The following is a 22,510-nucleotide window of genomic DNA, read 5'->3' on the forward strand; positions in this document are numbered from 1 at the left end:
TATCATCTCCATTTTACAGATGAAAACTCTGAGGCCCCGAGAGGTTTTTGCTGGGGTTTTGAAGCCTGTAAGTAGTGGGGTCAGAGTGCAGGCAGGGTGTACCAGGGGCCTGCCTTGCTGAGATGGTTCACATGCCATCCCAGGCATTCAAGGGTAAAGTGATTAGCAGAAATGAAGAAACAAACAAAATAAACAGGATGTCATTTAAATTTGAATGTCACATGGACGACTAATTTTTTTGGTTATAACCATGTCCTGTGAAATCTTGTGGACATATTTTTGCTTTAACATTCTTGTTGTTTATCTGAAGTTCAAATTTAACTGGGCATCCTATATTTTGTCCAGCAGCCCTAAGTGAGAGAAGGGTTGGTAGTGGATTGTCAGTTCTGGGGCCCAGAAGTCTGGTGGTTCCGCTTGCCAGAGTCGGACATGGGGCTCAGCCAGGAGGTTCGTCTCATCCTGACCCTGGTTTGGATCCCTAGAGAGACACTGGTGGGAAGGAAAGTGCTCATGGCCACTACACAGGTGGGCTTGCACACACACACACACACACACACACCCTGGGTCCTCTGCCTGGGATGCCAGTGCATCAGTAGCAGGCTCCATGACTGACAGGGTTTCAGCCCTCTGCTGAGCACAAGGGAAGCAAAGTCAAGTTAGGGGACTTTGGAGAACCCAGGCTGCTGTGTAGCCCATCCTCCAAGATCCTACGTCATGCTTTAATTTAATTTTTGTTTTAATTTTCTTTTTTTGGCTGCACTGCACGGTATGTGTGATCTTAGATTCCCAACCAGGGATCAAACCCGTGTCCCCTGTTGGGGAAGCGCAGTCTTAACCACTGGGCCACCAGGAAAGTCCCTGAGACCCCACACTTTAAATTGGGACCTAGCATACTTCCTTCACAGGCATATTTACCTCTGAACCTGAAGCATTTCTCAGAAGTCAGTGGTTTTTTTCTCGCTGGTCCTGTCAACACTGTATTTGCAGAAATGCCCCACAGATTCTGGGAGGTGGCTAATTTTTAACTCCATTCTGCAATTAGGGCATGTAGTGTTTGCATGTACCTATGGACACACGGACAAAGGGATACAGAAGGATGCTTGTTTCAAAAATGACTCAAGGCAACTTATGTCAGTTCAGTTCAGTTCAGTTCAGTTGCTCAGTCGTGTCCGACTCTTTGTGACCCATGAATCACAGCACGCCAGGCCTCCCTGTCCATCACCATCTCCCAGAGTTCACTCAGACTCACGTCCATTGAGTCGGTGATGCCATCCAGCCATCTCATTCTCTGTCGTCCCCTTCTCCTCCTGCCCCCAGTCCCTCCCAGCATCAGAGTCTTTCCCAACTTATGTAGTGGTTGTTAAGTGTGAGTCACGGCCCACCATCTTGCTCAGAAAAGCCATGTCACGTGTCATCAACTGGACTATAAGATTCTTAAACACAAGGACAGATGTCAGTCATCTAATGCCCAGTTTAGAGCCTTGCATACATTTATTTATTTTTCCACTAGTTTATTTGTGAAATCTGATTAAGCAAATACTGTTGGGTCAAACTAATTTATACTGCCCTAGGCAATGGTATTCCTCAGCCAATTAGCTGGATGATTAATAACTATAACACGTAATTGAATATGAAGTCCCTCTTCACCGTTCCCCAAACAGATGAGGTTTCATTGTTTATTGTTATCGATGGAAAAAATTGAGCTACCTTGGCTAAATAAAAGAGGCTACAGATGGCATTGCCCTTTAACTACACAAAGTAGCCTGTTATATATGTTCACTGCATGCCAATTGTTCTCTTTCATATTTGGTGGATAAACATTTATTAAAAACATTAAAGTAAACATCAACAAAGTAGCAATTTATACTTAACAGTAAAATTTGGTTTGGAGCACAGTCAGGATCCTGGGTCTGCTTGGGGCTTAGTAGAAATGTATTTGAGGCTAACATATGTACTTCTAGAACTTTCAAAGATACACTGAGTGAAAGAAAGATTAGGACATGATTATCAAGCAGCTGCAAAATCAAAATGATTAGGTTTGCTAGAGCATACAATATAAAGAAAAAAATATATGTAACAAATGTAAACCAGGATTGTCTTCATGGTTAAATGTTAACAATTTTTCTGAGAGAGCTTTGGACTTAACCGGTTTAGCAGTTAATTATTGATACTCAGAAGAAAGACTTGTTTGAACAAAGAATCCAGAGTCACTCATTCAAAACAGAAGCATTGATAGGAATTGCATTAGCAGTGCTGGAGCTGCTCAAGTAGGGCGGCCTGGTGACCCCAGCCAAGGTCAAAGGGGAAAACTGTGTCCACAGCATTTGGTGCCAAACACCACCGGGAGTGGCCCTTACAGAGCAAATCAGAGACACCTCTCTATGCCAGACTATTTGGACAGACACTTGAGAAGCCATGATGTTTCTTACTGAGGAGAGGAGACTCTGAACGCAAAGCAAATGTTGCTGTTAGAAGCAACGCCAGCCCACCAACCATAGACCACGTGGGGATGAGAGGAGAGGAACGTTGGTCCAGGTGCTGAGGTTTGTGCCTAATCTGGTTGTTCCATGTGTGGATATTACTGACCTTCAATTATACTGGGCAAAGAACTCTGCGTTCAGTAGGGGTACTTGTGTGTGTGTATAATATCATATATATACACACATACATATTTACGCTAGATAGGCACAGATACTCATCTGTGATAAAATTCATTTGGAAAAAGTCTTTATCTGAGTTGAGCCAAGAGACACAGAGATTGCCCACTTGGAGTTCAGAAGACCAAACAGGATGGGGTGCAGGGCACACTTACCCGCACCTGGTGCAGGCTGGGGTCTGGGCAGAGGAATCTCATGACCCCTGAGATGCCTGCACTTCAGTGATGGAGAGGACAGTCTGCGTTCCCATCAAGGTGAGGATCTGGTTCTCTGTGACCTGGTTTCCTGGAATAACTGCTCTTCAGTAGAGTCCTGGTCACGTCCTGTGAGACTGGGGGCTTCTCTATGATACTGTGGGGCTGTGTGGCTTAGATTGGCTGCCCTCATGGGTTTCTTCGTCATTGACTCAATGTCCCAGCAATCTTGATGTGATACCCCTGCATTCTGCCCTGCTGAAACTTGAATGAAATGTCACTTCTCTCTGGTCTCACATGTGTTAGTTGCTCAGTCGTGTCCAACTCTTTGTGACCCCATGGACTGTAGTCCACAGGTTCTTCTGTCCATTGGATTCTCCAGGCAAGAATACTGAAGTGGTTTGCCATTTCCTTCTCCACTTGGGTCACATAAAGGTGATTAATCTGACCTGTTGACACACACCTAGGGATGGATACAGCCTCTGCAGTCAGCAGGACCTAGGTTCAAATCCCTGCTCATCCACTTGTAGGCTGGAGAGACCAGAATCTTAGTTTCATTGGTGGTAAAGATGCAAATAATAACAATGCCAACACCATAGAGTCTTGCATGGATTCAGTGAGATGCTCCTATGTGAAATGTGTAACACTGTGTCTAGCATGTAAAACGTTGCCATTGTTATCCTGCAGTGAGTCTATGGGTGACTCACTGGGGGAAGAAAACAGAGAAGGTCCATTACCTCCCTGAGCTCAGAACATTCTGACATCAATTTTGAAAAATCAGTCAATAAACCAAATATCTGTTGAGCTCAGCATGCGCCAAGCATGATTCAAGGAGTTGGGCCAGATAGTCAGCACTCTGCTTTCTAAAAGCTTGCATGCTAATACAGAAGAGAAAAGGAAAGAAAATAGAAAAAGACGTAAGGGAAAGGAAGAGAAATTTAATCTATGTAGAGGTACCAATTCTTGGGCACTGTGCCAAGAATATTTTCTGCAAATATGCTCTATTAACCAAGCAACTTATGGTTTATCTGGTGGCTCAGATGGTAAAGAATCTGCCTGAAATGCAGAGACCTGGGTTCCATTCCTGGGTAGGGAAGATCCCTTGGAGAAGGACATGGTAACCCACTTCAGTATTCTTGTCTGGAGAATCCCATGGACAGAGGAACCTGGCAGGCTACAGTCCATGTGGTCACAAAGAGGCAGACAGAGCTTAGCGACTGAACACAGCACACTCAACCAAGAGCTTAGGTTCCAATTTGTCAGAAATCATCAGCTTGTGAGGGTCTGTGAGATTTCTCACCATTGCAGCTGGACACACAGAGGCAGTGTCTTCAGACCCTGACCAGGTGAGGGGGGGACCACGAAGGGTTCTCTGTGTTTGAAAAACAATCTAACACCCACAAGAGTTGTTTAACTGCAGGAAGTTCTGACTGCCTTCAGCCTGGAGGGTTGGTGTAAGGATGTCTCTCAATGGGGAAGAGAGAGCTTGAGCAAGGAGACAGCAGCTCTGAGGTCTCTCTCTTCCCAAGGCTTGCTGGGGCACGTTGTAAGGAGTGTGTGTGGGAGGCGCCTCCTGACAAGAAGGGTACCTGGCCCTGGCCAAGCACACTCACTGCGGGGATCTCAGTGACTCACTTGCAGGTCCCGTGAGTCATAGGATGTGAAACAGAGGGGAGATGGAGGGCAGGGGTCTGGAGAGGCAGAGGGCGGGAGCAGGGGGTTACATTTTTTCTTTCCATTTTCATCAGGCAACTTTCCAGTGACCGGGATGGGGTACCAAGCGGCTTTCCCTAGAGCTCTGAAGGCACTGAGATGGAAATTCACACGACAATGCTCATTTCAGCCTGTCATTTGTAATTTGTGGTAAGTGGTCTGGGTCGTTGATTCACGGCAAAAAGTGTCTACATATCAGGGAAGTTGTAGTTTCCAGCAAAAGGAAAGGCGCTGTTTGGCAAAAACTTCACGCTCTTCAGAAAGATGTAATTCACCCAGAACCGTCCTTACCAGCAGGCAGGGCAACATGTCGAAACAAGTCCTGGGCTCGAGTCCGAACACGCAGAGGTTAGACCTGCCTCAAAGCTTTATCTGGAACAGGAGCAAGTCGCACATCCCTTCCCTTCTGGAAATACCCTGGGGACCAGCTGACAGAGGTTCTCTGAGATCCGCAGGGCACAATAGGAGGGGGAAGGGACCATCATGTCTGAGATGTTGTAACCTCCGCTGCTGGCACTTTGGTAGGAGCACCTGAGTAGCTCCATAACAGGGACCCCAACACCATGGCTATTAGGGGCTGACTCAGTGTTAGGGATTAATTTATGTCCCAAATGATAGGTTCAGATAAAAAGGTAAAGCTGGGCCTTTTGATCACAATAAAAAATGAATACATTTGACTGCTAATTACATCTTCTGCATTACGTAAGGTGCTGGGCTGTGTCCTCTGGGGGAGCAGAAACAGGTCCGGTGATCAAGGAACTCAGGACTTTGTAAGGACTGTAATTTACACCTACAAATGTCTATAACAAAGCAGTGTGACCCAGTTCACTCAGGGCATCACAATTAGGCGATAAAAACTATCACGAGAGGGGTACCTCTAAGTTGTGAGATCTCTGCCTTTGCAACTTCCTCCCACTTGGCTCCGGTAGCCTCCTGCGTTCAGGAAACATGGCCCCTGGTCTCCTTGGGGAGATCCACCACCATTCTTCTCTCCCAATGGGGTCCCAGGGATGTCTCCACTGCAGCTCTGCTCCCAGTGCCCTTGAAGACACCTCCATAGAGCACTGCCCTCCTTGGGTAGTCAGATCATCATTTCCTATGGGAAACACTTCCTCCTCTACTACAACCAGCTCACTGCCATGTGACTACCCATTTATATTCCTGATTCATTCCACTGGCCTCTTTGATTAGTCTGTGGGTGGTCACAGGGGTTCTCCCCAAGCCCAATCCACCTTTGCAGGTACTGAGGTGTGCTCCGGGTAACCAAGTTGGGATGACAGTAGGCAATGCCAACGATGGCCAGGACTATGGCTGCATAAGGGTGAACCCACTGCACATGAAGGGAACAAGCTCAGAGCAGAGAAGGAAGAGGTAGGGAGCAAAGTCACACCTGAGGGTGTCATCTCCACCCTGGGATCTGGGTTCCCAGAGGCCAACTCTGCCCTGGCCTTCCGGGTTGTCAGTCAGGTCAGTTCAGTCACTCAATCGTGTCTGACTCTTTGTGACCCCATGGACTGCAGCACACCAGGCTTTCCTGTCCATCACCAACTCCTGGAGCTTGCTCAAACTCACGTCCATTGAGTTGGTGATGCCATCCGATCATCTCATCCTCTGTCGTCTCCTTCTCCTCCTGCCTTCAATCTTTCCAGGATGTGTGAGCCAATACATCCTCCTTCCTGACTTAGGTGGCTTCAAGTTCACATTCTTCCATTTGCCAACGTGGTCCCTGCTGCTGTCAGATGGCCTGGACATCCTCCCTGGAGCTGCCAACACTGATGCCCAGGCCTCTGAGATCTTATGCAGTCCCTGGGGCTGGTCTTCGCCCACAAGGTCAACCCCAGTGCTGATATCTGTATGGATTCTGGTGCCTAGATGGCTACTGTCTTCAAGTTCATTGTCACTGACCTCCTGCTGGCCTTGGTTTTGTTCCCTCAGGATGAGTTCTTGTCAAGAGGTGCATGGTCTCCCAGGTAAATTGATTCCTGAAAATTTCATCCCGGGCATCCTACAGACTTTCCAGGCTTGGCTGAGTTCCAAATGAAGTGATTTAGGCTCAAGATGGGGATCCTGGTGTTGAAAGAGGACACAAAGTAAGGGTGATGGCAGTTAGAGGAGAATGAAGGTAATTTCTGTGTATGGGAATCCAGATCGTGCTTTGTGGAGGAAGTGGCTTTTGCAATAAATTTGAAGGAAAGAGAGGATCCGACATTTAAGGCATGAACAAAGGAAGTGAGGGCAATATTCTAGCCCCCTAGAGAAAGAGTGTGATGGAAGATCCAGAAGTGTTACCTACAGCTCTGCAGCAGAAGCCCTGGAAAGCCACTGGGAGGGTTTGGGTGTGTTGCATGGGCACTGGAGAGCCATCAGAGGCCTTAGGGGAGGATGAGACTATCAGAGCTCTGTTTTGAGCAGGTGTGTGGGGTTTCTGGTTGCAACTTGACCTGAGTCTACTTCCAGCTGGACTCCTTTCCTCCCATTGCTGGTCTGTGCATCCCAAGCCAGCCAGCTCAGCCCAAGCCAAGTCCAGAGAGCAGCCCAGCAGAGACAATTTACACATGGGAACTCAACATTGTTCCACTTCCTCCTGTAGCACCAGCTGGATCCAGAACACGAGTCAACTTTGGTTGGGTGATGGGGATGGGCAGATGTAGAGGAGAGGGGCCCAGAGCTGGCATGTTTCTTTTTTTTTAGTTGGAGGACAATTGCTTTACAAGGTTGTGGTGGTCTTTGCCATACATCAATGTGAATCAGTTATAATTATATGTATATATGTATATGTATGTATGTATATCCCTTCCCTCTTAAGCCACCCTCCCCTACCATTCCATCCCTCTAATTCATCGCAGAGCACCAGGCTGGGATCCCTGTGTTATACAGCAGCTTCCTGCTAGTTATCTATTTCACCCACTGTGTGTTTAGTCGCTCAGTTCTGTCCAACTCTCATAGGGTATATATGGGCTTCCTTGATGGCTCAGCAGTAAAGAATCCGCTTGCAATGCAAGAGATGCATGGTCGATTGTTGGGTCAGGAAGATCCCCTGGAGAAGGAAATGACAATCCACTCCAGTATTCTTGCTTGGGAAATCCCATGGACAATGGGGCCTGGAGGGCTACAGTCCCTGGGGTCACAAGAGCTGGACACGACTTAGCAACCAAGCCAACCAACCAGTGTGCGCATGTCAATGCTACTTTCTCAGCTTGCCCCAGCCTCTTCTTCCCCGGCTATGTCCACAAGCCCATTCTCTACCTCCGAGCCTCTCTGGAGGCAGCCAAGGCAACATGCTCAGAATGACCGTGCATTTGAAAGGAGCCACCACGGACAGTGCTCAATATTCCTATCCTCAGGGCCCGACTCTACTGGCATCTCTTCCCACTTCTATGCTATCTGTCAATGTTCCCTTCACTGGCTCTTCCCAATCAGCATTTACATGTGCTTAGCTCTTTCTAGTCTCAAGGAGACTCCCCTCCTGACTGCACACTCCTCTCCATCTGCTTCCTCCATGCTCCTTCCCTTTCTGTCTTAAAAGGGTCATCTATACCCATTGACTCTACTTCCTCACCATCCTATTATTTAGAAAATGGTCATAAGAATACTACATATCAAAATAATGTAATTCAGCCAAAGTCATCCCTAGAGATAACTTCATCGCCTTCCACATGTTGATTAATTTAAAAATGCATTAAATGCTACACGTGCAACTTAAGAAGTGAGAGCCTGGTAAAAGCAGAACAGAGAGGTTAATATAGAAAATAGAAAAGTAGAATTGGGGAATGTCTCTAAATGGTGCTTCTTTAAAAACAATCAAGAGTAGAAAAACCATTATTCGTTCTAACAGAGAATAAATGAAAGAAGAATATTTGGTGGTTATTAAGTTTTCTTGTCATTCTTTTTTTTAAATTAATTTGTTTTTGATCCTAATTACTTTACAATATTGTACTGGTTTTGCCATACATTGACATGAACACATACATGTGTTCCCCATCCTGAACCCCCCTCCCACCTCCCTCCCCATCCCATCCCTCTGGGTCATCCCAGTGCACCAGCCCTGAGCACCCTGTATCATACATCGAACCTGGACTGGCAATCTGTTTCACATATGGTAATATACATGTTTCAATGCCATTCTCCCAAATCATCTCTCCCTCGCTCTCTCCCACAGAGTCCAAAAGATTGTTCTATACATCTGTGTCTCTTTTGCTGTCTCGTATACAGGGTTATCATTACCATCTTTCTAAATTCCATATATATGCATTAGTATACTGTATTGGTGTTTTTCTTTCTGGCTTACTTCACTCTGTATAATCGCCTCCAGTTTCATCCACCTCATTAGAACCGATTCAAATGTATTCTTTTTAATGGCTGAGTAATATTCCATTGTGTATATGTACCACAGCTTTTTTATCCATTAGTCTGCTGATGGACATCTAGGTTGCTTCCATGTCCTGGCTATTATAAACAGTGCTGTGATGAACATTGGGGTACATGTGTCTCTTTCAATTCTGGTTTCCTCAGTGTGTATGCCCAGCAGTGGGATTGCTGGGTTGTATGGCAGTTCTATTTCCAGAATAAATGAAAGAAGAATATATGGTGGTTTTAAGCTTTCTTGTCATTCTTAATTGTTTTATAAAGCATTACTTAAGTCTTGCATGATACTACTTCATCAGGAATGCAATGTTTATTTTTAAAATTTATTCATTCATTCTTTCTGTCCAAGAACAAAGAGAGAATGGGGCTTGCACAAAGTTGGAGCTTGGAAATCAAGATTTCAAGCAAAGGAGCACCTCCAACTACTATAGAGGGTGTCTCTGTGTGTAGTTGCTCAGGCGTGTTCGACTCTGTCCATGGGATTCTCCAGGCAAGACTCTGGAGTGGGTTGCCATGCCCTCCTCCAGAGGATCTTCTCAATCCAGGGATCGAACCCAGGTCTCCCACATTGCAAGTGGATTCTTTACCATCTGAGTCACCAGGGAAGTCCAAGAATACTGGAGTGGGTAGCCTATCCCTTCTCCAGGGGAACCTTCCTGACCCAGGAATCGAACCAGGGTCTCCTCCATTGCAGGTGAATTCTTTACCAGCTGAGCTATCAGAGAAGCCAACTATAGAGGGTAGTCAGTCTTAAATAAGACTTTTGCTTGAATGAGATGAGCACAGGTAGACAGTCTGCCTGTGCAGGGTGACCCGCTCTGTGGTGTCAGAGACATAGGCATCTACCAACCCCTTAGAGCAAGCAGAGGTACTCAAATCGTAGCTCTCCCTAAGAGCCTAGAACAGGGCTAGAGTCCCAGGGAAAGTCTTTTCATCAAGAGGAAGACTAGAAAGACTAGGAATGTAATATTTAAATAAAATCTGCAAAATTATTTTCTAAAGAACACAAATTTAAACCTCAGTTAAGAGTATATAAGAATACCCATTTGTACAAGGTTTTACCACTACTGGCTATTATCAGTTTTTTTTTTTTTTTAAATAAAAGGTAGAAAAATAGTTCCTTCCTGAGTTTTCAATTTTCGTTTTCCTCATTAGCAGAGTTGAGCATCTTTTTCTAATGCGTTACGTCTCTGTACAATGTCTGTTAATTATTTGTTCGTATTCTTTTGGTTGAGATGTTTATCTTTGTCTAATAGGAAATCTTTACCTATTGAACACATTTGTTCTTCAGTTCAGTCACTGAATCGTGTCTGACTCTTTGCAACCCCATGAACCACAGCATGCCAGGCCTCCCTGTCCATCACCAACTCCCAGAGTCCATCCAAACCTATGTCCATAGAGTCAATGATGCCATCCAACCATTTCATCCTCTGTCGTCCCTTTCTCCTCCTGCCCCCCATCTTTCCCAGCATCAGAGTCTTTTCCAGTGAGTCAGCTCTTCGCATCAGGTGGCCAAAGTATTGGAGTTTCAGCTTCAACATCAGTCCTTCCAATGAACACCCAGGACTAATCTCCTTTAGGATGGACTGGTTGGATCTCCTTGCAGTCCAAGGGACTCTCAAGAGTCTTTTCCAACACCACAGTTCAAAAGCATCAATTCTTTTGCACTCAGCTTTCTTTATAGTCCAACTCTCACATCCATACATGACCACTGGAAAAACCATAGCCTTGACTAGATGGACCTTTGTTGGCAAAGTAATGTCTCTGCTTTTTAATATGCTATCTAGGTTGGTCATCACTTTCTTTCCAAGGAGTAAGCGTCTTTTAATTTCATGGCTGCAGTCACCATCTGTAGTGATTTTGGAGCCCAGAAAAATAAAGTCTGACACTGTTTCCACTGTTTCCCCATCTAGTTCCCATGAAGTGATGGGACCAGATGCCATGATCTTCGTTTTCTGAATGTTGAGCTTTAAGCCAACTTTTTCACTCTCCACTTTCACTTTCATCAAGAGGCTTTTGAGTTCCTCTTCACTTTCTGCCATAAGGGTGGTGTCATCTGCATATCTGAGGTTATTGATATTTCTCCCAGCAATCTTGATTCCAGTTTGTGTTTCTTCCAGACCAGCGTTTCTCATGATGTACTCTGCATAGAAGTTAAATAAACAGGGTGACAATATACAGCCTTGACGAACTCCTTTTCCTATTTGGAACCAGTCTGTTGTTCCATGTCCAGTTCTAACTGTTGCTTCCTGACCTGCATACAGGTTTCTCAAGAGGCACATCAGGTGGTCTGGTATTCCCATCTCTTTCAGAATTTTCCACAGTTGATTGTGATCCACACAGTCAAAGGCTGTAGCATTGTCAATAAAGCAGAAATATTGCATTTGCTATTAAATATGCTAAATGATCAGTTTGTCATTTGCCTTTCACTTTGTATGTTTGTGTGTGTGATATGCACAGCATTAATTTTCGTGAAATCAAGTATGTCCATATTATTATGTGTGGTTTATAAGCTTTCTTCTTGTAAAGACTGGCTTTCCACCCTGTTCCCATCTCCACCCCTCACTCCTCCTTGGTTAGGAAAATAAATCTTTTATATTTTCTGGTAATATTTAAATAGTTGTTATGTCATTTGGATCTCTAATCCACATGGAAATTACTTTGTATGCTGTCTGAGGAATATATCAAGTATATTTTTGCAAATATATGGTTAATTACAATGATATTTATTTGAATTTATACTTCCATTAGCATTTAGAAAATCTACATTTTCTTGATATTAAATTTCTCTATATTAGATTTTTTATTTATTCTCTTCCATTTAATGTCTATTCTTAGGGTATCAACAACACCGTTTTGAATAGGCTAATGGAATACCATACGCTTTGACTCCATAATGACACTGCAGAGCATCCATACTATGAAAATAATAGCACAAATAATGTTCCAGGATGTTCGGTTTTTATTGCTAGAAAATAATTGGGGACAATAGGGGAAAAGCTGGAAAAACACTTTCATTTGTAGCAAAATAGAATGATGGAATAAATCACTGTAGATTTGAATAGAGGAACTCTAAGAAGCCATTTGGAGAAGGCAATGGCAACCCACTCCAGTACTCTTGCCTGGAAAATCCCAAGGGCGGAGGAGCCTTGTAGGCTGCAGTCCATGGGATCGCTAAGAGTCAGACATGACTGAAGCGACTTAGCAGCAGCAGCAGCAGCAGGAAGCCATTAAAAATGAGGTAGTTATACATACTAATCTAGAAATATGTCCATGAGAGTTTTGTTTAAAAAATTATATTTGTATAATAAGAGTTGACACACACACACGCGTGCACACACACACACACTGTTTTATATGAATGTGTCTGCCAATGAATATAAATAGCTCTAAATGAATTAGGAGGAATTCAGGAAGGCTACCCTGGTAAAGAATAGCTACGTACTAGATGACAGGCTGGAGGAGCTGAGTGATTTTTCTTATATTTCTTACCTTCTATAACTAAATATGAAAGCAAGAATGGGTAAAATTGGTGATCTTCAAAATAAAGAATAAACCAGAAGTAGATGAAGATGGGGTCGGGCTGGGTGAAGAGAGCCTAAAGGGTAAATGCTGCTAAACCCTATGACAGTCGTGGGGGCCACCATCCCTCTTCCCACCCATCAGAGGTGTAGCACTCACAACCCTCACCACCCTGGGCTCCCAGGAACCAAGTGTGGTTTCCCAAGTTGGCCTGGAATATGAGCCACTACAGACCCTCAGTCACAGCCGAGTCCAGAAGGGCCTCAGCCTGTGATCAGGAGAATGGAGGGACACACCCACGGGCAGGGGCACGGGGAACAGGCAGCACGTGAAACAGGACCTGTTCCCTCCTTAAGCTGCACGCGCACATCCCCGCCCCCCAAGGTCCCGAAGCTTCCTTCCAGCTCCTGCTTTCAAACCTCTGAGCATCCTGAACTCTAAGCAGAAGCAGATTTGGATTGTTGGTGAATGTCAGCAATTCTGGGCCTAAAAACCACACATATTTTCTTGGAGGAATTAAAAAACAGTGAAAATTTTAAAAGAGTCCTTTTTCTTATATGCTTTCATGTCACATATTATCACATGAAAAACCTAGAGTTTTCAACAACAGAAGGTTCTTTCTTGGAATTTTTTTTCCCGTCTCAAAAACTATCTTTAAATATCTCATAGCAGCACAAAAACAGAAGAGTAAACCCACACGCTCAGCAATTATGACTTTCCATCTTCTGGAAGAAAATGGAAGAAAGTGAAAATAAAACAATAGATGAAACTGTGTCTTTCCAGTAGAGCCCAGATGAGAGGTGTTGAGTGTTATCGTCATAGCAGTGAACCTTTTGCTTCTCAAAGAATCAGACTTGCAGGCTGTCTTATGAGCAGGGAGCACTGCTAGGTCAGGGATTCTGTCTGTTCAGGCACCACTGTTACCCCAGCTTCCCTGGAGGCTCCGACTATAAAGACTCTGCCTGCAATGCAGGAGACTCAGGTTCAATCCCTGGGTCGGGATGATCCCCTGGAGAAGGGAATGGCTATGCACTCTAGTATTCTTACCTGGAAAATCCCAGGAACAATTCCATGGACAGAGGAGCCTGGTGGGCTACAGTCCATGGGATCACAGAGTTGGACACGACCGAGGGGCTAACACTGTGCCCCAGCATCCAGGTTGAGTCTCTGATCATGACAGAGTTCAATCTCCTCAGTGTATTTATGTATCTTTGATCCTTTTACAATAAGAATGTATTCATGTATTGCACAGAGAAGGAAATGGCAACCCACTCCAGTGTTCTTGCCTGGAGAATCCCAGGGACGGGGGAGCCTGGTGGGCTGCTGTCTATGGGGTCACACAGAGTTGGACACAATTGAAGTGACTTAGCAGCAGCAGCAGCAGCAGCATGTATTGCACGCGTGCATGCTCAGTTATCTCCAACTTTTTGCAACCCTATGGACTGTATCCCGTCAGGCTCCTCCCTCCATGGGGATTCTCCAGGCAAGAAAACTGGAGTGGGTTCCATGCCCTCCTCCAAGTGATCTCCCCGACCCAGGGATTGAACCTGAGTCTCCTGCATCTCCTGTATTGCAGGTGGATTCTTCATGCACTGAGACACCTGGGAAGCCCATTCATGTATTACTCATGTATAATTTTAAAAACTAGTTTCTTCCCCCCAAATCAAAATCTATTTTCAACGCACCCAGGCCAGCTGGGCTGTTTGACATTGATGGGTGAAACACATTGTCACCCCAAGGTCAAATATACATTGGCCCTAGTAAACAGTGGTTGATTATGTAAGTGGTTAAAGAGATGGTAATTACATTAGCAGAGGAGATTGAATTATGCCTCTAGACAGGTTACAAATACAGCTACTGAAATTTAATACAGAGCCCCTCCAGGCCCCAGCGGCCTCTGCTCTGTGTGATCAAAGATCCCTACATGGTTGGTGCCATGTGCCTGAGAAATGAAGGAACGGTGAGTAAACAGGGACTCTGGGGGGTAAACCCCAGAAAAGAGCAACTATCAGAGAAATTGTATGGTTAATTAGCCTAAGGAGAATCAGACTTTTTTTTTCCCATGGCGCTTTGCCTGAATCTCATGTTCAAAACTTCAGTGCTTACAAAACTACTGTTACCTTTGTGAAGCCATCTAGAGCACCAGGTGTAGACTATATCTATTATTCCCCTCGCCTTTTTTACGGTTAAGTTATGCCGTTTCATTTCCATAGCATGATGACAGCAATTCAGAGTAGTGCTGAGGTCTTCTACTCACTCAGTTATGACAGTTTACCAGTTTTATTTTTCTTAATTTTCACATTAAGTTGCATGCTTAGTCGCTTCAGTCATGTCCAACTCTCTGCGACCCTACAGACCATGGCCTGCCAGGCTCCTCTGCCTATGGGATTCTCCAGGCAAGAATACTGGAGTGGGTTGTCCCTTCCTTCTCCATCCACATTAAGCTATTAATCACATAAATATATTTTATGATGTAGCTTAGCCATGGATTTTATCTGAATATAAAATGATTTGGGGACTTCCTTGGTGGTGCAGTGGATAAAAATCTGCCTGCCAATGCAGAGGACATGGGCTCAGTCCCTGATCCAGGAAGATTCCACTTGTCTCAGAGCAACTAAGCCCATGTGCCACAGCTACCAAAGCCCACGTGCTATAACTTCCACCGAAGCCCAGGGGTCTAGAGTTTGTTCTCCACAATAAGGGAAGCCACCACAATGAGAAGCCCACGAACTGCAAGAAGAGTAGCCCCTTCTTGCCGCAACGAGAGAAAGCCCTCTTGCACCAATGAAGATCTAGTGCTACCAAAAATCATAACTAACTAAATAAAATGACTTTGGGTCCTGCTTTGTGTTTATTTCCTAAAATTGTCTGATATTAATCTTGCCATACTTATATACATATTTTAAAATTGCTGTTATTGTTGTTTTTGCCCAGAATTTATTTTATATTTAATCATCTATTTCTCTTGCATAGATTTCTTGTAGAAATCTAGTTAATGAATTTTTCAACATATAATACAGACCGTGCTTTTTGATAAGAGATCCAAAACACTTTTATTGGCATAGTATTTTGCTACATCTTATATATCTTCTTGTTTCACCCTCTCATTTCTTTCTCTCTTTTGTTATAAACACTGGCTTTTATTTCCTTTCACTTCTTGAGAAATTGGAGGTTTAAAATCTGAGTTCAGCTTTTACTAGTTTTTATGCTACAATTTCTCGAAAAGTCTTGAACCTATGTTTAATTATTTTCATGCTAAAAAAAAATTAAGTGTGTTTTACTTTTTATTGGAGATGAAGATTACCAATTGATTTATTATTCCAACATCATCCAATCTTCTGCAATTTTATCAGAGATTGTAAACCATATCACATCATTATTTTCGTTATTAGTTTTCATATTAGTTTCATTTATTATTATTTGTTATGATTTCAAATTCATGTGCAAATTTAAAAGAATTATTGTGATTATTTGTAGGTTTAACTAATTTAAATCCTTATCACCTACTCAATTTCTTTCAACAAAACTTAGTCATTCTTAAATATGGTTCTGTATATGAAATCTCAAGAATATTTATAAATTATTATGTTAGAAGGAGTTATGATCTTGTATTACAAGGGAAATTATGCATTAAAAATGTTCTTCAGCTTCTTGCTTGCAAATATTAATTACAAATCCTTTAAATAAAAAATTGCTAGGGGCTACATTTTATTGCTTTTTTCAAAGCAAATTAATTTTCTTAGATTGAACTTCTAAAGAAGTTTGTGTTCAATCTGGCTTTTAATTCTTTGAAGGTAACACATTACACATTTGGAGTTATTTTTTATCTTCTGGAAAAATTATTTTTATAGAGTCTGACTGTTTTAAAAATGTAATTCAGGAGATTCACTGTCGGTCTAGTGCTTAGGACTCCATGCTTTCACTGCAGAGGGCAGGGGTTCAGTCCCTGGGGGTGGGGGACTAAGATCCCAAGAGCTGCACGGCTCAGCCAAACAGGGGAAATGTAATTCAGATCAGGGTCAGGTATGGCCAGATTTTAATTATGTTTGCTAAGAGTTTGGCCACATTTTTTTTTACACTGAAGTCTCCATTTCCCTGCAGAAGGAAATGGTAACCCACTCCAGTATTCTTGCCTGGAAAATCCCATGGACAGAGGAGGAGCCTGGCAGGCTACAGTCCATGGGGTCACAAAGAGTCGGACATAATTGAGCGATTGAGCACTTATTAGGCCTGAAAGTTGCTTTTTTCAAAATTCTTTCCTATGTTCAGATAATGTTTCTGCATTATTTTCCCTTTTGGGAGAATATTGTTAGATGGTTGGATTTATTTTTCCATTAAATTCTCTCACATTTGTTATCTATCATCTTTTAACTTCTTTATCCCTTATTCTATGTTCTGAGGCTATTTCTCAAGATTTTGCTCCATGTGAATAGATACGATTTTTTTATAGGGAAATCTGCTCATTGTCTTTGAAGTACATTTTTGTTTAGCTACCAAGCTTTGATTCACATCAGGTCCAATACCTATCTTTTTATCATCATTGTACTGGATTAACGTAAAAGTCAAATTTTCTTTAAATTTCTTTTAAATTAACATATGTATGCTAAGAGGATGCCCTTTTCTTTGAGAGCTTTGCAGGTGCTACATAGTCACTGTGACTCAGCTTTATCAGGGGCCCCCGATTAAATCACTCCCCACATTCATACCTGCAGGCGAACTACAGAATGGCGGGACCAGACACTCCTGGTCTATTGTCACGGCCCCGTTATAAATGATGTAGTAATTGCAGAGCTCTCAGTTTCGTGTTTTACAATTAATACTTACAGTGCAGGTTTCACAGGCTGTGTTTCCTCCAGCTATTTGTGCTTCTATTTTCGCCTGTGCGCATGAAGAGGACACTGAAATGCAGATGGGGAAATACTTACATGACCTCTACCTGCGCTCACAGCTCCCGTGAAGGAGGCTCGAGCACTGTTCAGTTCTTCCTGCTCTTTCCTCCTTTACTCAGAAAGCACTTTTCTGTTGTCCAAGCACTAGAAACATCTTGCTGTCCCCAACTGCTATATCGAGGGTTAAAACCCTTTGCCCTTCGGCACTGATTCCAGAGAAATGAAAATGTAACTGAATATTCATGAGGGTGAGATGGTTGGATGGCATCACCAATTCAGTGGTCATGAGTTTGAGCAAACTCTGGGAGACAGTGAAGGACAGGGAGGCCTGGCATGCTGCAGTCTATGGGGTCGCAGTCAGACACGACTTAGTGATGGAACAACAGCAGCTGCACATGAGTGTCCACAGCAGCTTTATTCAAAATAGCAAGAAACCACACAACCCAAATGCCCTTCAAAGAGCAGATGATTAAACACCCCAAGACACCCACACAGTGAAACACTGCTCAGCCATGGAAAGGAAAGAACAACAGATACACTGGACTTCTCAGGAGGCTCGGATGGTAAAGAGTCCACTTGCTGAGATGAGGGTTCAATCCCTGGGTCGGGAAGATCCCCTGGAGAAGGGAATGTCAAACTCGCTCCAGTATTCTTGCCTGGAGAATTCCATGCACAGAGTAGTCTGGCAGGCTGCAGTCATGGGGTCGCAAGAGTTGGACACACACGACTGAGTAACGGAACAACAATTGATACGTTAACAACCTGGATAAGTCTCCAGAGAATGTAGCTGAGTATCTTTTTTATGACATAAAATGCTCATTTTGCTTACTTGGTTCTTGGTGGAAGGTTGCTGACCACAGGCCTCCGTGAGGTCACTGACCAGCAAACCCAGGGACAGTACAAATCCCGGCGCTCTCAGCAGCCCTGTCTCAGGAGGTGACCTGGGCTCACATTCAAAACATGCAGGTTCCTTCTTGCTGCTGCCTTGACCTTGGAACTAGGGTAGGGTGAGCGAGGTGCCAGATTTAGGGAGGCAGTCAGTCCCTAGCCCAAGAGTAAGCACCTTCTTAAAAGTGGTGCCCCAGGGGCCTCACTCCCCCTCCCCGGTCCCAGCCCAGTTTGTTAGCACGTGTTCCTGTGCCCAGAGGCACAGTGAAGCCAAACAAGCCGAAATGTCTGAGTCTGGAGCAGAGTTTACTGCAGGACCCTGCAAGAGACGGGAGGCTCCTGCCCCCCAAACCTCAAAGTCCCCTAAGGGTTTCTGCAAAGCCTTTTAAAAGACAGCTGGGGAGGAGCAGGGGTCACGGGGTAGGTGACTAGCTGCTGCACGGTTCTTTGACTGACCGATGGTGAAGCAACAGGGCAGGGTCACAAGGGTGAGCATTATGAGTCCTTAGGAGCCAGGAAGCCTGGGGCTACGTGCTCAGGGTCATCAAGGAGTTAACACCTGCCATTGGGGTGGGTGTGTGCTTAGTCACTCAGTTGTGTCCGACTCTTTGTGAGCCCCTGGACTGTAGCCTGCCAGGCACCTTTGTCCATGGGATTTCCCAGGTAAGGATACTGGAGTGGGTTGCCATGTCTTTCTCCAGGGGATCTTCTCAACCAGGGATCAAACCCAGGTCTCCTGCATTGCAGGGGGATTCTTTACCACTGAGCCACCAGGGAAGCTCCCCCACCCCAGCAACAGACAGACACCCCAAAGGCGGCCATGACCATCTGCCCCTACTGGGCTCTGCTAGACCCAGTCCCCTCTGCAGTTCTGGGGAGCCTTATCTCCCCCGTGAGTCTGGCTGGGTGTGTGATTCACAGACTTCACTCAAAGTGATGCATGACTTGGAGGTCAAGTCTGGAAAGAGAATGCAAGTTCTCCCTTGCTCGCTGGACCACTCCTCAGAGCCCACGTGGTGGAGGTCTAGATTGTCCTTGGCTCTAGGGTCACACAGCTACCTGGTCAGGAGCACGTGTCTTCCCAATTGCCCTGCAGGGAGACAGAGAGACTGAAGAGCCTCTCACAGGTGTTTCCTGCTTCTATGTGGAGGCACCCACATCTCAAACGGCACTTTGGTCAGGTCAGGTGATGCTCAAAATATTTGCAGAATGAATAAATGAATTTTCACTTCATTCATGTTAATTTATGAAAATATTTACTCTTTGATAATTTTTCTTTTTCAGAAATGACCAGCTATTCTACATATATTTTTCCTACAACTAAAGCCTAGAATTACTTGATTACATTTCAAAAATTCTGTTGGACTACAGATTGGATCATATCTAACATAAATGAGTATGAGAATAATAAACAGTTTTTATAATGATGGGTTTGGTCTGGATCTCTTCCCAGGTGGCTCAGTGGTAAAGAATCCACTTGACAATGCAGAAGCTGCAGGTTTGATCCCTGGGTCAGGAAGATCCCCTGGAGGAGGGCATGGCAACCCACTCTAGTACTCTTGCCTGGGAAATCCCAGAGACAGAGGAGACAGGTGGGCTACAGTCCATGGGGTCATTAAAGAGTTGGGCGTGACTTCGTGACTAAACAACAACAGAACAATGGGTTTTGTCTGTATCTCTTTGTATCGTGTTTTTCTTTTGAATACTCATCAGCAGAATTTATATGTGGTTATTTTCACATGTCTTGCACATTTTTCTGATTTATCTTGTTCCTAATTATTCTGCTTCTTTTGCTACTGTGCCTAGAATTATCTTCTTAATATTTTCTGCCGAGATTCTGAGCTCAGTAGTAAGCTATTGACTTTTGTGCCTATAAGTGTTGCTTGAAATAAGCACATACAGGAGCTGTAATTACAACACACTTTTATTCTTGTCTCTCCCTGCCCTTTAATATCCATTTAGTGGGGGAAGTTTTTCCTTTGCCTGTGAATAAAAACCTGCATGTTACATGCTCACTCTTCTGTGAAGACAGCCCTGTGGCTGCCTTTAGTCACAAAACATAGCATTAATCCAGAATTTAAAGCAACCAGTCACCTGGAATAGCCAAATCAACTTGACTTAGAGGTAATATCCCCTCGTGTAAGCAGGGTGAACTCTGGGTGGGTTTTCTGTTCTGCCATGGGCTGGCTTTGTTCTCTGTCTCATGGGCATTTAATGTTGGCCCTCTCTTGACTATTTTTCCTGAGTTCCCTTGACCAGGGCAACTCTACTGTCGACTTAAAAAATAGTCGCAATCTAAAAGTTGAGAGCTATGTTTTATTTGGTGGGAAGCTTTTGGACTTCAAGCCCAAGAGATCACATCTCAGTAACCCTGAGAGAGCTGCTCTGAGGAAGTGAGTGGAGGAGCCAGGTTATATAGAAGTTTTACAAAAAAAGAGCCGGGAGTCTTAACATCAAAAGATTATTGTTTAAAGAAATCCAGATATTCCAAGTTGAAGAATTTAGTGCTTTTCTATGTATGAGAAGATGCAAGAGTCTGGGCTCACTGAAATCATTCCTTTCATGCATCCCAGCTATCCTGGGTCAGTATCCTGCATTTTTTCACAACCTGAGCTCCCTTGGGGGTCCCTGTAGAGAGTGGCTGCAATCTTATGGGTGCTAGATGGGCAGGTATTTTTCTCCTTCCTGAGTGCTCTTAGGGCTCACCAGCTCACATTGGAGGGCTGGACCACTGATGACTCTGACGTTCTTGTTTTCTGATGTAGCAGGAAACACTCTCTTTCTCTCTCCTCTCTTGCCGGTAGTCACTTGTATCTGCTGTTGTTCAGTTGCTAAGTCGTGTCCAACCCTTGCAACCTCATGGACTGCAGCACACCAGGTGCCCCTGTCCCTCACCATCTCTTGGAGTTCACCCCAAGTTCATGTCCATTGAGCTGGTTCATGTCCACTTGTATCTAGGAAGCCGGTATCGTCCCAGCTTCCTGCTGCTGGGGTCCTTGCACCCCTCTGTGTACCCTGTCAGGCAGGACTCATGCTGACTCTCCCTCACAGTCAAGTGAGGCCATTTCTCATGCGTAGACATACCTACACATTCTTGGCTTCTCCACAGCCTAGAAATGAGGTTGAGTGCACTGCAGCAGCAACTCTTAGAGCAGAGAGGCAGCCTGTGTCTTGCCATCCAGTCCACAGTCCCATGGGTCCCCCAGCTGCAGTGGTCTCATAAATAGAGCCTATGGTTAGTCTGATTGAAAGCCCCCTCTCTGCTTGAGGTGAGGGCTCGGGCCCTCCTCACCTCCCTCTCTCTTGGTGAGGGACGGAGAAGCAAAGCACACAGTAGGGTTTTCTCCAAAACTGCCACACGTAGCCTGACCCCCTCCACACTCTCACCACTCCTTGGTTTGGATATTGGCCCCAGAAATCATGGAGTTCTTTCTCAAGGATCGACTATTATGGATTATTATGTATTTTTTGTAGCACTGAGCTTCCCTGGTGGCTCAGTCCATAAAGAATCCAAGGAAATGGCAACCCACTCCAGTATTCTTGCCTGGGAAATCCCAAGGACAGAGGAGCCTGGTGGGCTACAATCCATGAGGTTGCAAAGAGCCAGACATGACTTAGCAACTAAACCACCACCACCATATACTATTTCTTAGTGACTCAGTCATAATTTCAATTTTCACATCCTTTGCTTGTTCTAGTTTTGCATTTTGTGTAATTTTTATAACCAGTAGTGGACTTGGAAGTGAGGCAGGCAGCATATTTATTGACCGAGGTACAAGAAACACCAATTTGGCCTCAGAACTCAGAAGGATCCAGAGAATAACATCTGAGTGGGCATCAGAAAGACGTTAGATAAGTCTGAAACTGCTGTATGCAGCTGTAATAAGCTTGGGGACATATAGTCACACCTCCAGATTTTGAAATAATAAGGCAAAGGGGACAGCTCTCTGGAAAAGACATCATAAACAAGATTAATAACCACACATGGTCTAGAAGAAAATGTTTGCAGGACATATGGCAGATAAGTTAATAGCTCACATAGAAATAATGCTTTCTTTAATGAATAGAAATGAAAATAAACTCAACTCTGAAAATGGGGCAAATTATATACACAAAGTTTTGGGCAGAGTGCAATCAGAAACTATTCTAGATGTTTCAAGTTTAGGGAATGTAAGGTGGCTGCAAAGGTTTTGGAAGGGCTGGGAGAGCAAAGAAGAAGGGGGAAGGAAATGATGAGAAAAGGGAGGTGGGGGTGAAGACCAGCGGTCAGAGGCTGGAGCCC

The 22,510-nt window shown here is 44.3% G+C and overlaps 1 long non-coding RNA gene across 1 annotated transcript in view; it reads left to right on the plus strand.

Annotated features, from left to right (window-relative positions):
* Positions 1 to 2,229: 2,229 nt before the first annotated feature.
* LOC133244920 (uncharacterized) overlaps positions 2,230 to 22,510 on the plus strand; it is a 72,932-nt gene continuing 52,651 nt past the window's right edge. Inside the window, exons 1-2 of the long non-coding RNA XR_009735552.1 lie at positions 2,230 to 2,543; positions 4,600 to 4,714. This is a non-coding gene — a long non-coding RNA (uncharacterized LOC133244920). The remainder of the gene's footprint in view (positions 2,544 to 4,599; positions 4,715 to 22,510) is intronic.

Source organism: Bos javanicus, chromosome 3 (assembly GCF_032452875.1).
Source record: "Bos javanicus breed banteng chromosome 3, ARS-OSU_banteng_1.0, whole genome shotgun sequence".
In the NCBI taxonomy this organism is placed as follows: Eukaryota; Metazoa; Chordata; class Mammalia; order Artiodactyla; family Bovidae; genus Bos; species Bos javanicus.